Genomic DNA, 15412 nt, shown 5'->3' on the forward strand with positions numbered 1-15412 from the left:
ATGCAATAGAAGGAATGAGTCCTGTAGATGACAATGGGCTGACAATAAGCACTCAATGCTATTCCTATGAGTTATTTTGTTACTTTAGCCTAATGGCCTGGAAGGTCCTTTGAATTGTCTACATGATGTATGTTGCATGGGGATAATAGTGTGAATAGCTGTTTCCATTTGACTTTAAAATAAAATTCAAAGTCAGAAAATGCTTTTCGAATTATGTTGGGTTGTTCAGTGATTTTCCTTTGGAAGGTGGGGTCTTCATTTGCACATATAAGAGAATTCTCTTCCTCAAAAAAATAAAAACAAATTGCAAATATATAGCTCAAAGGAAATTGATGAGACCTCCAGTACAATGACAGTCAATTCTGCCTTTAAAGCTCACCTTTGTTTCCATTGCCTGAGCTATCACTAAAGATTAAAGACAGCATTCAAACTGGGCAATTCCTCATACTTTACCTGCTCATTATATGCCGTGATAGTTTTTTATTCAATTATGCATCTGCCAATAAAAAGAGTGAGCAAAGACAACATCAAGGCCGTCTTTTCATTTCAATTATTGTTCCCTAGTGAATTACAAGGTTCTGGGTCTCCTATAACAGTTTATATTGACCCAGGCTTCATAAATCTGGTACAGCAGAGAGTTGCTCAGCTATATGTTCTGGTCATGTCTTTCTACTAACAACATCAATCACCCGCCCAAGAGGACAGAGCAGGTCGAGAGTGTTCCATCTGGTGTCCCCATCTAAAAGGTCTTACCACTTGGAGGAGTCTTCCATATAGGGCTTAAAGCTCCAACCTCAGTGAACTCAAATTAGCCAGCATTAAAAGTGAATGCAAATCATGCAAAGAATGATTAGTGTTATTCGAAAAATATATTTACAAGTCATAATTTCTAAAACTTGAAACATCATTAGAATGATATTGGAGACACTAGACATGAAAAATAGAATTTCTTTGTCTGTTTACTTAGAGTTGGAAGTGTTATTCAAACTAAAATAATTTAGATTTATTTTGTCCCAAGGATGAACTGCTTCAAACTCATTTCAAAGTGAATAATTTTCTCCTTAACTGGACCTCAGCCAGCACATCTGTCTCTGAAATGTTCCAAGGCAAAGAAGTTAACCAGTCAGGCAGGTTATGCATGTGACCACCAACAATTTACTCCGAAAAAATGAGACTATGACTAATATACAGGAAATCATGTCATTTGATACCATATTGCATTAGAGAACAAACAAAACAAAATGCAGGCAAGCAATAAGGATAATAAATATGGGGCTAGAGAGATGGTTATGGATAAGAGGACTGGCTGCTCTTCCAAAGGACCTGGGTTCAATTTCCAGTACTCACATGGCAGTTTACAACTCCCTGTAACTCCATTTCCAGAGGATCCGCATCCTCATGCAGACATACATGCAGGTAAAACCATAATTTTAAATTATGAATAAAATTTTTAAAAAATAAGTAAGGTTATTAGGTTAGCACATGGTCTAATTACACCATTTCTTCCTGTTATTACAATACACAAAACATAGATAAATATTTCTTATTAAAGTATTACTAAAAGTAAGTAATTGTCTCTTCCCACTGTAATATTTAAATCACCTACTTACTACAGTTACAGTGGCTCTTAAGAGCTCTACTTGGTTTATGTGCACAATAATTTGTAATGGAGTGGCTGATTCGTTTTAACAATAAGGTGTTCTTAGCGGCTCACTGTTCTTTACAGCACTACTGGTTAGTTTTCAGGGCATTTCTGGCCATTTTTTTTTAAAAAAAGTATTTTATTCCATCTTCTTTGAAGAGCAGTGCATTTTGGAAGCACTTTACTTCACAATTAAGAGCAAATATGGCAACTTTTTTGAGTTTATTTTTTAGAGTGTGTTTTTATTCTTACCAGCACCAAGCACATGTTACATGTAAAGACATGCTCGAACCTTTCTTTCAATTGTCTGTAAAACTTTTATGAAACAAATTGAAAAAGACTTTGAGTGCATGTACTTTATCAAACTGCTTCCTTTCATACTGCTGGCAGTTTTGAAAGTTGTTGGTAACGTCAACATGTCAGTGACACCAAGTCTGTAAACAGGGAAGTCAATGGAGTTAACATGTTGAAATAAAGGAAATGATAATATTTTCTTCTCAAGCCTTTGAGGAAAGCTATAAGGTTTAAATCTCATTTCTTCTACTAACTGGCATCTTGTAATTCCATGTGTTCCCTTAGGTATAGCTGTATATGAGAAAGACCAATTTGAATATCTCAATGGATATAGAACTTGATTGAAAAAAAGGCTCTCTGATTATTAAGTCATCTTGAAACCATCTGCCCTGGGACTACATTTTGCTTACACTAAAATTTAAATGAGTCTATGCATAATAAGGCATTTAAAGAAATGCTGGATGACATAATTCAAGCCAACAAAACTGTATTTATGCTAACAATATTTTGTATTAATATAATACAATATGTTAGTTAAGATATTGCAGCAATATTTTGTATTTGTTATAAAATAATGTTTCCAAGTCCGCAAAGCAAAAGAAATATGAATGATGATCTTAGGGACATCAATGCTGCATTATTCCACAGTTTTGGGACTCAGAAAATAAGAGAGCAAAGGTGTACAGTTAGTCAAACACTCATATTTACCTTTCTCTGGCTTCCATCTTAGACATTAAAGATCTGCTCCCCACTTCCATGCCATGGCTCACGGATTCTTCTGAAACCACAAGTCAAACAAATCCTTCTTCCCTTATTTCTTTCGGGTGTTTTATCACATTGACTTGATAAGTAAGTGTATATCCTCTAAACCAGGACACCCAGTTATCCATGCACGTTAATAACACCCAGCAATCCAATGTTCATGGCACCCAGCAACCCATTCAAGAGACTGACAGAAAACTTACTGAGTACTCAAGATACAGTTCCTCAAAATACTTTAAGTTCTGAAACATAGCCTACTCCTCATCTTTATTGTATAATAGGTGCTGCCTTAAGTCTCATGGGCATGAATGGATGGCTGGATACCACAGGAATGCAAGGATGGCTGGTGCCATGAGGGTTAATGGATGATTGGAAGTTGGGGAGAAACGGAGTTGGAAGCTGGACAAAGTTAAATATCACTGTTTGATTCATTTTACTTCTTTGCTCTCTCATTTTCTCAGAATATGGAATATAATGCAACCCTTTTTTCTTTTGAGTTGATCATTTCTGGAAAACCCTACAGGAACACTGCAAGTATTCCTTAGTATTATAGGTGATTTTAAGTCTAGTGGGGTTAACAATGAAGATGGAGACCACATTCTAAAAACAGATTTAAAATTCCCCAACACCTGGGTAGTATTTTAAGAGAATTCATCAAGAACAGGGTTCAAGTTGGCAAATCCGTTCAGTGTGAAAACACTTGCTGCCAAACCTGATGGCCTGTGTGAATCATCAGTGATCTTTTCTCTTCCACCATCTGTGGGAACTTGAACTCAGCTGGTAGGGTGGACAGTGTCCAGTTTTGGAACTTGTTCCTGTTGTTTTGTGGTTGCAGTTTAGGAATGACCCTTAGGCCACAGAGCTGGCCTCATGCGTTCACTTTGGTTCTGTGAGGCGGGTGTTTCACTCATAGTCTCTCTGGAAAGGGTGGGGATACATATTTTTTATGATTTTGCTTGCTAATGTTAACCACATGCAGAAGGCCAGTGGTTACATTGCAGCTTTAAGTTTAGATCAAATACACTGATAAGAAGGCATGAATCTTTTTAGAGAGACAGGGAGACCAAGATGCATAAAGACTAAGGACCTTTCTCCTGGTTGCACATTTACATCCATTTAAAAAGAGAAAACCACTATATTTCTCACATCTACAAGCTCCCCCAGTACTCTGCCTGCCGATTTTATGTACCAAGAACTCAATTCTACATGATAACATATTTCTGTGAGGTCACTGTGCTTTTACAAATAACAATGGTATGTGTACCGTTTTTATTCCTTATTTTAAAATGAAGGCACAGAGTCACAGAGAAGGCCGTGCCTCATCCAAAGTTGAATGGACTGTAAGAATATTGGTGGAGTCTTGATCTGAAAAACCACTAAAGACCCACATACCATGACCTTAGCAGCTCCAAACTACCGGCAGGTGGCTGAACCCCCAAAAGATGGAGGCCTTTGGGATGTTGGTGGAATATCCTTGAAGGAGACAATATTTTCCTCTCTGTGTTCTCTGCCTGGTTGACATGAAAAGCAGTCATGATTCTTTATCATTGGCTCCAAAGCAACAGAGTCAGTCAGTCATGGACTAACCTTCAAAACTGTGACCTCAAATAAACCTGTTCTCCTTGTGGATAAGCCATCATGGGTATTATTAATAGTGATTAAAAAACTCACTGACATAATGTGAAGATTGAAAAACAAAACAAAAAAAATCTAACAAAGATAGGTTGCTTAACTATCAAACTAAACTAATGTCCACCACTTTCCTATTCTTCTTTTCTTTCTCATAAGCAAGTCATTTGCACCATGAGTCCCAGTAAGGCTTCATTTGCAATATCTAATTGGTGTCTCAATATTTTATGGATTTAAAATCCCCACGACATAGCAGATCAAAGGGATGATTTTCCCAGAATTTTGCAGTTATCGGTTGTGAAGATGCATGGACTTGAAGCCTTATTTATAGATTTATAGACATACTGTACATTTGTGGTTCTTCTATATAAAAGGCAGACAAATAATGCAGATTCTCATCCATGTTAGTTTGCTCTTAGAGAAATTGGTAATTCCCACATTTTGAATCTTCAGCTAGCTGGGGCTATTTGTGGGTTAGCTAACAACGTTGAAGGCTCCTTGAGTCATAGTTCACAGTGGCCACCTGATCCCTCTCTTGCAAGCTTGGTGCTTTCACTGACAAAGCATGAGGCTGCAGCTACCTCAGTGTTATTCCTCCTGACATTGCTCAGAAGTAGGTAGCTATTTGGCATGTAGTGTTATTGTTTAAACTTGGCATTTTCACATTTGCTTCCCTGACCTTATATATCAACACCACCGAATTTATTTGGAAAACTTTATATCCAGTTATCCTTTCCATCTCAACGGTGTAGGTCAAACCAGGTGTCACATGAGTCACAATGAGGCCACTCTTTAGAAACTACTACCGGGAAAGAAATTTTAATACATCCTTGGATTTCATCACAGTACATGATGCACTTATTTAGTTTTTACTTAAGCAAAATTTTTAAAAATTTGCATTTAGGGAACAAATATATAAAAATGGAATGTAACAGTGTGAAAAGGTTAAAAGAGACTCACACAGTATGGATGTAAATGAAATAATATAGAATTCAAAGCTATATAAATATACATAAATTTTGTGTCCTTGTTATTCCTTTTCCAGTCAATATAATATTTGAATATCCTTAGGTCTTTCTTCTAGAGCTTCTTACATCTGTTGTAAAAGACTCACTATGTGCTACATAGACCAAATTGGCCTTGAATTCACAGAGATTCATCTGCCTCTGACTCCTGAGTGCTGAGATTAAAGGTGTGCACCACTGTGCCTGACTCATCTCTCTCTCTCTCTCTCTCTCTCTCTCTCTCTCTCTCTCTCTCTCTCTCTCTCTTTCTCTCTCTCTTTCTCAACAGTAGTGTAGGAGTTCCTTCTGTTTGTGTGTTGCTTTCATTGATTAATGAATAAAGAAACTGCCTTGGCTTAGTTTATAAGGCAGAACTTAGGTAGGCAGGGAAAACAGAGCTGAATGCTGGGAGAAAGAAAGGCAGAAAAAGAGAAAGCAGCCTTGGAGCCACTGCAGACAGACGCTAGGAATCTTACCCGGTAAGCCTCTGCCACATGGTGATTCGCAGATTAATGGAGATGTATTAAACTAATATGTAAGGGTTAGCTAATAAGAAGTTAGAGCTAAGGGCCAAGCAGGGTTTTAATTTATATAGTTTCTGTGTGGTTATTTCAGGTATAAGCTAGCCAGACAGCTGGGACAAACAAGCAGCCCTCCTTGCAACAAGACAGGGTTTCTCTGTATAGCTCTAGCCATCCTGGAACTCACTTTGTAGACCAGGCTGACCTTAAACTCACAGATCTACCTGCTTCTGCTTCCTGAGTGCTGGGATTAAAGGGGCGTGCCACTATCACCTGGTTCATTTTATTTTTTTTTTTAGATCAAGACACTGATCACTTCTGGGTTCTAATATATTTTCCTTCAAATCAACTTGTCTTTTCTACGCTATGATATGCAGTACTTACATGCTCTGAATTTTTTGAAAAATATACATATAAATATAACCCAGGGAGATTTATTGTTTCATTTATTCATATTTTCTTCACCCTAAAAGTATTTATCAATAACCTTTTTTTTTGTAACATGCTATACTGGTTTAAAAGAGAATGACCTCTATAAACTCATATGTGGATATCTAATCCCTGGTTGGTAAAACTGAGAAGGATTAGGAGGTGTGGCCTTGTTGAAGAAGGTATGTCCATTGGGAGTGGGCTTTGTGGTTTCAAAATACCCATGCTATTTCACTAGTCTCTGTGCCTCCTGATTGTTGTTTCATTATGTAAGCTCTCTGCTGCTGCCCCAGCATCATGCCCGCTGCCACGCTCTCCACCATGATGGTCATAGACTCTAACCCTCTGGAATTGTGATCTTTCGAATTAAATGATTTCTTTTATAAGTTGCTGACAATATGACAGTAACTAAGACACGGGCACTGTGTTGTATGTGGAATAAATATGATACATCCTCTGCCTTAAAAGGATCAGTCTGCAGACTGAAGGCATTGAGAAGTCTAAAAAGTTCTTATGGCTGACAAGCTTCCCTGTGCTAACACATCATGCCTGCCTTTCCTTCTACCTCAAAGCGTGTGGAAACTCTGTTAACTTGCCATGTCCTGATGCCTTGTCTCTAGTTCTAGTGTGTGTGTTCCAGTGAATATGTGTGCACACCTGTATACTTGTTCTGGTAAACAAGAGCACATGCGTATGTAGAGACTAGAGATTGACACTGGGTGTCTGCCTCATTGATTCCCCGCCTTATGTTATCTGAGACAAGGTCTATAACTGAAGCTGGAGCTCATTCATGTGGCTGGTGAGCTCCAGGGCTGGAAGTCCAATTGTACCTGTCCTCCCACATAACTGGTCAGCGTTTTACCCCGTGTGCCATCTCTTCTGCGCCACCAGCAGACCTCTCAATTTTCCCTGCCACTTCCTTGAACTGGAAACTTTCCTGGTGGGTTTGCGCACATGAATGATTAATACAAGAGAGAACCAGTGCCCAGCTGATAGTCTCTGCTGTCCTTCCAAAGCTTTAGGGCCCAAAATAAAGGTGCTGCGGGGGTGGAGAACCCAATTTCCATTCTCAGTCTTGCACAGTGCATTGCAGTCAATTAAATTTTCCGTTCCTAAGATACAGTTGCTTCTGAAGGCACGTAGCACCAACATTTTTGGAAACAATAAACTCAGTCTAGGACTTCTTCCCTCGCTTGTTCAGAGAGTTTGCTCTATCTCTGAGAGAGTCATGAAACTGATGTCATCTTTCTGGGCATCAATCTCTTCCCATTACCTGGGTTCTGACTCCTCTAAGCAACACAACAAATAAATATCTTGGGGGAGGGGAAGGGAACAACATGTTTCTTGTTCTTTTTTGTCCTCTCTGATACATTGGAACTAGGCCACCTGGCTGCCTTTGGAGTAAATCCATTTTATAACAGGATTTTTTTTTTTGGTGATTCAGTAATTAAACCCCCTTGGATAGGGTTCAATATGGACCTGCCTTATGCTGGATTTTGCTTTATAGCAAACTGTTAGTCACAGGTGCCAGTGAATTTATAAATGAGAATGAAAAAGTCTTTTCCAGTTTCTAGAATGAGCATCCTTTCCCCAGGATCAGTACAGACTCAGTACTCCTATACAGTCCCCGTTGTTAGGAGGAGCTTCAGACACTAAGAGGTTGCTTGAAATACCATCGCTTTAGAACAGCTTCTGAAAGCAATTCATTGATTTTGAGCAATTTACCTTGTTTTCTGAAACTCAAACAGTGAAACAATATTTTCACAAACAGTGAAAGAATACTAAAATGGGTTCAAACATAAAATGATCATTGGATGTGGTATTGTATGCCAATACTCCAAGCTCTTGGTTGCTGTGGCAGTAGGATAGAAACCTTTGATTCCAGTCTTGTATCTAATAAGATTCTAAAAAAAAATTAAAATCAAATGATAAGTTAAGTTTTTTTGATCTCATACAAGGAAAATTTTAGCAACACAAATCATGGATTGTTAATCAGCAATTTGTTAATTCACTTTGGTTTTTGATTCCTGAAAAACTCCAAGTCTTCTCTCTCTCTCTCTCTCTCTCTCTCTCTCTCTCTCTTTCCTCTCTCTCTGTCTCTTTCTCTTTCTCTCTCTATATGAAACACTTGCAACCTGAACTCTCATTACTTTAGAAACATTCAAAGAGTTCATAATTTATAGCATTTTACATTTGCAGCAAGATTAAGAAGGTACTGAGGTTTCCATATAACCCACACCCCAACTCTGATTATGGTCTCTCACAACATCCCACACCTCAGTAGCACAGGTGTTACAACAGATCAACCTTCAGTGAGAGAAATAACTACGTCCATATTCCCAAATATTGTTTATAAATGTTCTTTTACATTTAAAGGGGGATATGATATAGATATGAATAATTTGCTTTGGAATGGATTTTAAGATCAATTTTGTTATATGTATATGCATTTTTTATCTTAATTAAGATATTATGATTATATAATTCTTTTAAAAATGTAATATAGTTAAAAAATATAGGTTGTTAATGGAAAATCATCGATAATAGTTGTCTATAGTCATGTTAGTTAGATTTTCTAGGTATATAGAGATATATTTCAGTTAAATAGGCATTCTTTATATCTTTCAAAGACTACAAAATATGGCATTTAATATTTTAATTACTTAGGCTTTTCATGACAATGAGATACATCTGCTCCTGGCAGTACCAATCTCCTTCAAGAGGAAGATGGCCATTGAAGAGGCTCCTTATGGAGTTTGATAGCCATTTGGGTAAGAAACTGCTCTTGCCTGGACTGTTGCATAAACTGGATACAGAGAACCCACAGAGAGAGGACTGCTGAACTTGCCTAAAGATGAGATGATCTTTCAGGGTTCCTGATTCATGAAAGAGTCTGCAAGACATTATGCAGGACACAGCAGATAATGACTGAACTACCTTTGAAATTTCCTGCTTCATGGAAATGTCTGCTGGATACTATGGTCCTGAAGGCTGAAGATGGATGCCCCAACAGTACAGAGGAACTTTGAATGACTGTACAGGCAGCAAGATGTCTCTATCTTTTCTAGAGTTTGGGAAGTTGCTTACTTCTTCTTTACTTAGGTAATGTTATATCCTTCTGGAGTCTTTGATGGAGTTAAAGAATAGATAGATAATTATTGTTTTCCTTAGTTATGATAAAAGATAAAGTAGACATAAATATTGTAACTGTAATTCTTGCTTGACAACTGTTTTGTTATATGTAATTTTACTACGTTAAAATGAAAGCCCTTCTTTTTTGTTTAAACAGAAAAAGGGGAAATGATGTAGGAGGGTCATCTGTCTATGTGTTACTTTCATTAGTTAATAAAGAGACTGCCTTGACTTTGATAGGACAGCAGCTTAGATAGGTGGAGTAGACAGAACAGAATGCTGGGAGAAAGAAGCAGAGGCAGATAGCTGCCCACCATGAAGCTGCCAGGTCAGACATGCTAAATCTTTCCTGGTAAGCCATGACCTCATGGTAAAATAAAGATTATTATAAATGGGCTGAATAAATATGTAAGAATTAGCCAATAAGAGGCTAGATATAATGGGCCAGGCAATATTTAAAAGAATACAATTCCCATGTAATTATTTTGGATGTAAACTAGCTGGGAGCTGGGCGGCAAGAATGCAGCCCACAGCTCCTTTTTACTACAAGTGACATCATATTTCAGAATATCCTCTGATTTTCAATAAGCATACACTGTTTTGTGGCCATCACGAACATACTACAAAGTAATTTTCACTCTCCTAGAGACTAGCTCTGCCTTTCCATTTCCTGCATTCTGACCTCTGGCAACTGTAAAACTTCTTACTATTTCCATTGTTTTGTCTGATCTAGAATGCATAGCACAACAAATAAAAACCCAGACACAGATATTGAGGTTCAACCTGAAGGTCAGATAAGCAAAACAGTCAGCCACTGTCTCTTACCTCTACCTCAGTCCCAAATGGTGATCCTGCCTCCAGGAACCTCAGAATGAGACTGAGATTAAGAACAGTCTCCTCCCATTTTATATTCCTCTCTAGTGCTGGGAATAGGGGTGTGCACCATGACTGCCTCGTTTCTTTGGCAAGATAGTGTGGCTACTGGGATTCAAGGTGTGTGCCATTGCTGGTGTGTCATTGCTGCCTGATCCATAAGGCTGTCTAGTTTGACTGTTTTACTTTTTCTGATAATCAAGCAAGCTTTATTTATTAATAATCAAATGAAACGCCGCTACAAGAATGCATTTTAATTCAAATTGTATGCTATGTAGCCTTCAGTTGGGTTTCTTTCCTTAGTAATATGCAACACAGGTTTAAGTTTTCTTCGTGTTTCTCCATGCCTTCACAGCTGAGTCCTTTTAATACTGAGAAAGAAGTGTTTTATTGCTAGGATGCACCACAGTTTATCCATCATTAACTTGAGGGCAATTTGGCCATTTTTAAGTTTTTCTACTTTTAAACAAAAATCTTGTTAACATTTCTATTCAAAGCCAAACCTGCACACATTCACCATTTTTTTGATTATCAGAAAACATGAAAAGTGTCTGCTTCACTTTGTAAGAAATTGGTCAACTCTCTTCCAAACAGGTTGTGCTAGCTTGCTGAACCTTTCAAACAGTTGGAGAAACTAGAGATTACATAAGAGACTAAAAGAAATAGTTACTGAAGAGTGAAGGTGAACTCCTGAATTGACAGAAAAAACTTGGGTCATGGGCTGCAGTGTTCAGGAAGGAAATTAAGGATTAGAAAGTAGAAAAGATGACTATAATTCACCATTTAAAATAGCATAGATTTGAGAAAAATGTGTTGCTTGTAGCGAGTGTGATAGAAAAGCAGATATAACTGGAGAGAATTTCAGGCAAGTTGGGATGTTTGGTAAACCTATCTGTGCATGAGTTATTTAGTTCCATGGTAGGAGTAATGGCAGTAGCCAGTAAGCATTAGGGAATAATGTGAGTGGTGAAGGATTAAAGTCCAGAGATACACAGAGTTTCTTCAACTGTCATCTTTTAAAGAAGAGACTGGGAGGTAGTTAGGAATTAATAGAGAATTGGGAGACAACATTTTGCCCTGCCTGGATGAATGCTCTGTGTAAAAGAGAAGAAATTAACACACACACACACACACACACACACACACACACACACTCATACACACACACACACACGCACAGAGAAAGAGAGAGAGAGAGAGAGAGAGAGAGAGAGAGAGAGAGAGAGAGAGAGAGAGAGAATTTACCCTGAGAACAAATGACTTCACAGCTTCTGGTTGTGATGAGGAAAGACAAGAATCTTTTCATCAGAAAGGAGGACAGAACACCTTTTCTAGAAAGATAGGGGGACAATAAAAAGCAAATATAGTGAATGTGTGAATGTGTGGGTAGGGACTGTGAAATTGGTCATTTTCACTGGATTGTATCTATTCTTCTTTGTAAAACGTGAGATGGGGAGTTTGGGGTGAGAGGGAAGGATGAGATTATGGAATAAAGCTTAGGGAAAGCAGTTAGCGTTGTGAATCTGTAGAGGGAGGGATAAGCTCAGCAGAAACTCGCTATTGGATTTTTCTAGAAGTGTTAAGGGCCAGCAGGACACCACTAACTTGTAGTGACACAGAGAAACCCAGTGTGGTGTTTGATTCCCATCCCATGCTTTCTGGGTAGGAGGGGCTGTGGTCAATTAGACTGAGGTCCCAGCAGACCAGTGTGATAGAAGGGGGCAAGCAACTGAGGAACAGTCAGCAGTCGGATTCGGGCAAATGTTATTGTGCACACGTGAAATGGGGACAGCAGGATACTGATGTGGGGGTGGGGTGTGAATGTAAGAGTCAGTACATTTTAAGTCACGTGAGTGTTAGAAACAGGGTTGTCAACAGCACAAAAGAAATAGCTAGAAGAACAGCAAAATCCCTGCAGAAAGCGTACGTCCAAGCGTGTAGAACATGGGCTTTGCACTTTGTCTCGGTTAGAAATAACACAAATCTCACCCAAAGCATGTTGTTTTAGGTCTCTAGGTTTGCCCTCTGGTTTTGTGTCTCAGTGGCCTCTTGGCCTTTTTGGCTCTATGCCTAAACTGATCACTAAGGAAGTCAGAAAAATGACTCCCAAATCTTTCACACAGATTTGCTCCAGCCTGCAGTTTTCTCATGTTGCTGTGTTAAAAAAAAATCTTTTCACTTTAAAATTCCAGATGGTAGAGTAGCTCTCTTCCACCTAAATAACTTTCCATATAAGTCACAAAATCCTCTCCGATCCTGCCAGATGCTGATGGCGATTCGAATCCGTTCACTGTTGGAAACTACCTTGTTGTCCTTAGTTCTTTCCTTTCTTCCTCCCACCTGCATCCATCAAACACACTTTTGAGCTTTCCCAAGGATTTATTCTATTGGGAAGAACTTACTATTGATTTATGGTTGTAGGATTTTTCCAAATGGTATGGACACACGACTTTTCACCAGCGTCGCCTTGAGTCTCATACCCTGGCCTCTGTGTCACTTTGCACTGCTAGATACAGTCAGCATCCTCAAAGCCCAGAGGCCTTGACATGATGAGATGGCCATGCCATGTTGCTATGGTGACTCTGCAGCTGGCCAAGTAGTCACCGGTTGATTTTTCTCAGCTGGAATTTTTGCAACAATTACTTTGCTGGGAGTGAATTAAAGCACATTTCCTCCTTACATGAATCTTGCAGCAAAGCTGGATCAATATGGAATTTTATAATAACTAATCTTAAAGACAAAGCATGAGAAAAATGAGAATGCTTTTGGGTAGGGGATATCTCTAGAGTCCTCTTAAATGCACCTAATGTTTCTGTGAGATAGAAAAGTAGAAGAATATAAAGTTAAATTTGGCCTGTCTTTTACATAGTAGGTATTTAAGAACAAGTAGAAGTTTTAGAAATTTAATGCATATGTATGTATGCATATATATTTGGTTACAAATGTCTTTGTTCCTAACCATGCTAGATTACAAGAAACATAATAGTAAGCTAGAGTTAAGACTCTAATAGTTGGATTAAGAAAATTATTTGTGAAATGGCTTCTTTTTTGTTGTAACTCTAAGGACTGCTGTGGAATAATCTTTCTGGACACTGTGAATATGTATTGCTCTTATTGGTTAGTAAAAAACCAACAGGCTGGTAGCCAGGCAGGAAGTATAGGTGTGAAATCCAGAAACAGAGAAGAAGGCTGAGTCAAGAGTCACCAGACAGAAGCAGAGGAAGGAGGAAATGAACATGTCATACTACTGATGGTATTATCCTGTGGCAGAATGTAAACAAGGAATATAGGTTAGCTTAAAGTGCAAGAGCTAGTTAGTAATAAGCCTGAGCTACTGACTGAACATTCATAATTAATGTAAGTCTCTGAGTGGTTATTTGGGAACTGACCAGCAGGAGAGAAATGTCTGACTACAAAAGACTACAATAACATTAAGTTATAAGAGATAAAATGTTTATATCTTCCTCTTCCATTATTTAATTTGTTACTTAGAATTTATGTTACTTGTAGGTAGAGATTTTTTGTCTGACCATGATCAACTCTCTTCTATCAGCCACCTCCCAAATAAATACTTAGAGACTTATTATGAATTATACATGCTTGGCCAATAGCTCAGACTTATTATTAACTATCTCTTTAAACTTAAATTAAGCTATTTCTATTAATCTATGTGATGCCCCAAGGTTTGTAGCTTTTACTGCATACCAAGTTTCTTTTCCTTCTGGCTGATATCTTCCCTGACTCTACCCTTTTTCCCAACATTCTCTCTGACCCTCAAATCCTGCCTAATTATTAGCCAATGAGCTTTTTATTAACAATGAGATCAATACACCTTCACAGTACATGGAAGGATTATTCCACAGCAGTTACTTGTCTTGTTGCTGTAACAAAATCATCTTGAGGGGACAGTATTTATTTTAGCTAGCAGTTGGAAGGTATAGTCCATTGCAGTGAGGAAGTCTTGGTACTAGAAGCCTGCTGCTGCTAGCTGGTCAGATTTTATACAAATTCAAGAAGCAGAGACTGATGAATGCTGAGTTCAACTAACCTTTTCTTTCTTATGCAGTCTAGAGACCAATCCCAGAGAATCCTACTGCTCAAGTTTAAAATAGTTCTTTTCACCTCAGACAAGTCTCAAAGTCATGGCCAGAGGTTAGCCCAAATTTGATAATTCCTCATAATTATACCTGAAGTTTTCTCCTAGGTGATTGTAGATCCTGTCAAGTTGGTGACCAGTATGAGTTGCTGTACTCAGGGACCTCACTATCATAAAAGTAATCTATAAGTAAAACAATCAGCATGTCAGTAAGGCTCTTGGGCCATTCCTATAATTTACATTGTTTTTTAAGCATACACAAAACTGATACTCAGGATCCTGAAAAAAAAATTTCCTCTCTGACTTGAGGGTAGAATAATATACATATTCCATTTCCTACGTTAATGCATAGTAGATGGATATGAAGCCAGTAGGTATAAAAGTATTGTGTATTTAAAAAAATGGGAGAAATTTCAAAGACAAACATGTTCTCACAAAAACTTAATATTCTTCCAGGTTAGCTATTTAGAGATACCCAATAAATGGAAGAAAGCAAGGGATGGATAAGCATATTCTTAGGTTACTGGGGCACTATTTGGCTTTAAAACTTCGTGTGAATTTTCTACTTTGCTACAATGATTGCCTGTTTTACTTAGTAGAACAGAAGGCAACGGAGGCATTCTTTCCCAAAGTTTGAGTAAGATGGATTGTCCAGAAGTTGCATTCAATCTTTATCTTATTAGATGTGCATCACCTGGTATGACAACCTGTTGCTCTGACACAATGGGGTTTGACTGTTAGCCAAGAGTAGCAGCACTCAAACCTGAATCTTAGTTGAAGGTCAGTTAAAGCTGAATACCTGGTGAAGTTTCTGAATATTGATACATTTTACCCTCTCCTCAGATGACATCATTGCTCATGTAGAGCTCTCAAGCTGTAGCTAGACATTCGCTGCCCGCTGAGGAATAAGGGCAGGGCTGTTTCAGACAGTATTTTCTATGGTATTAGTTGCCATGTCTTTCTTTGAAAGGCCTGAATTGTTTCACTGGAATATATACAGTCAGTTGTAATAAGAATGCAAGGGATGGAG

Source organism: Myodes glareolus, chromosome 8 (assembly GCF_982192425.1).
Source record: "Myodes glareolus chromosome 8, mMyoGla1.1, whole genome shotgun sequence".
Classification (NCBI taxonomy): Eukaryota; Metazoa; Chordata; class Mammalia; order Rodentia; family Cricetidae; genus Myodes; species Myodes glareolus.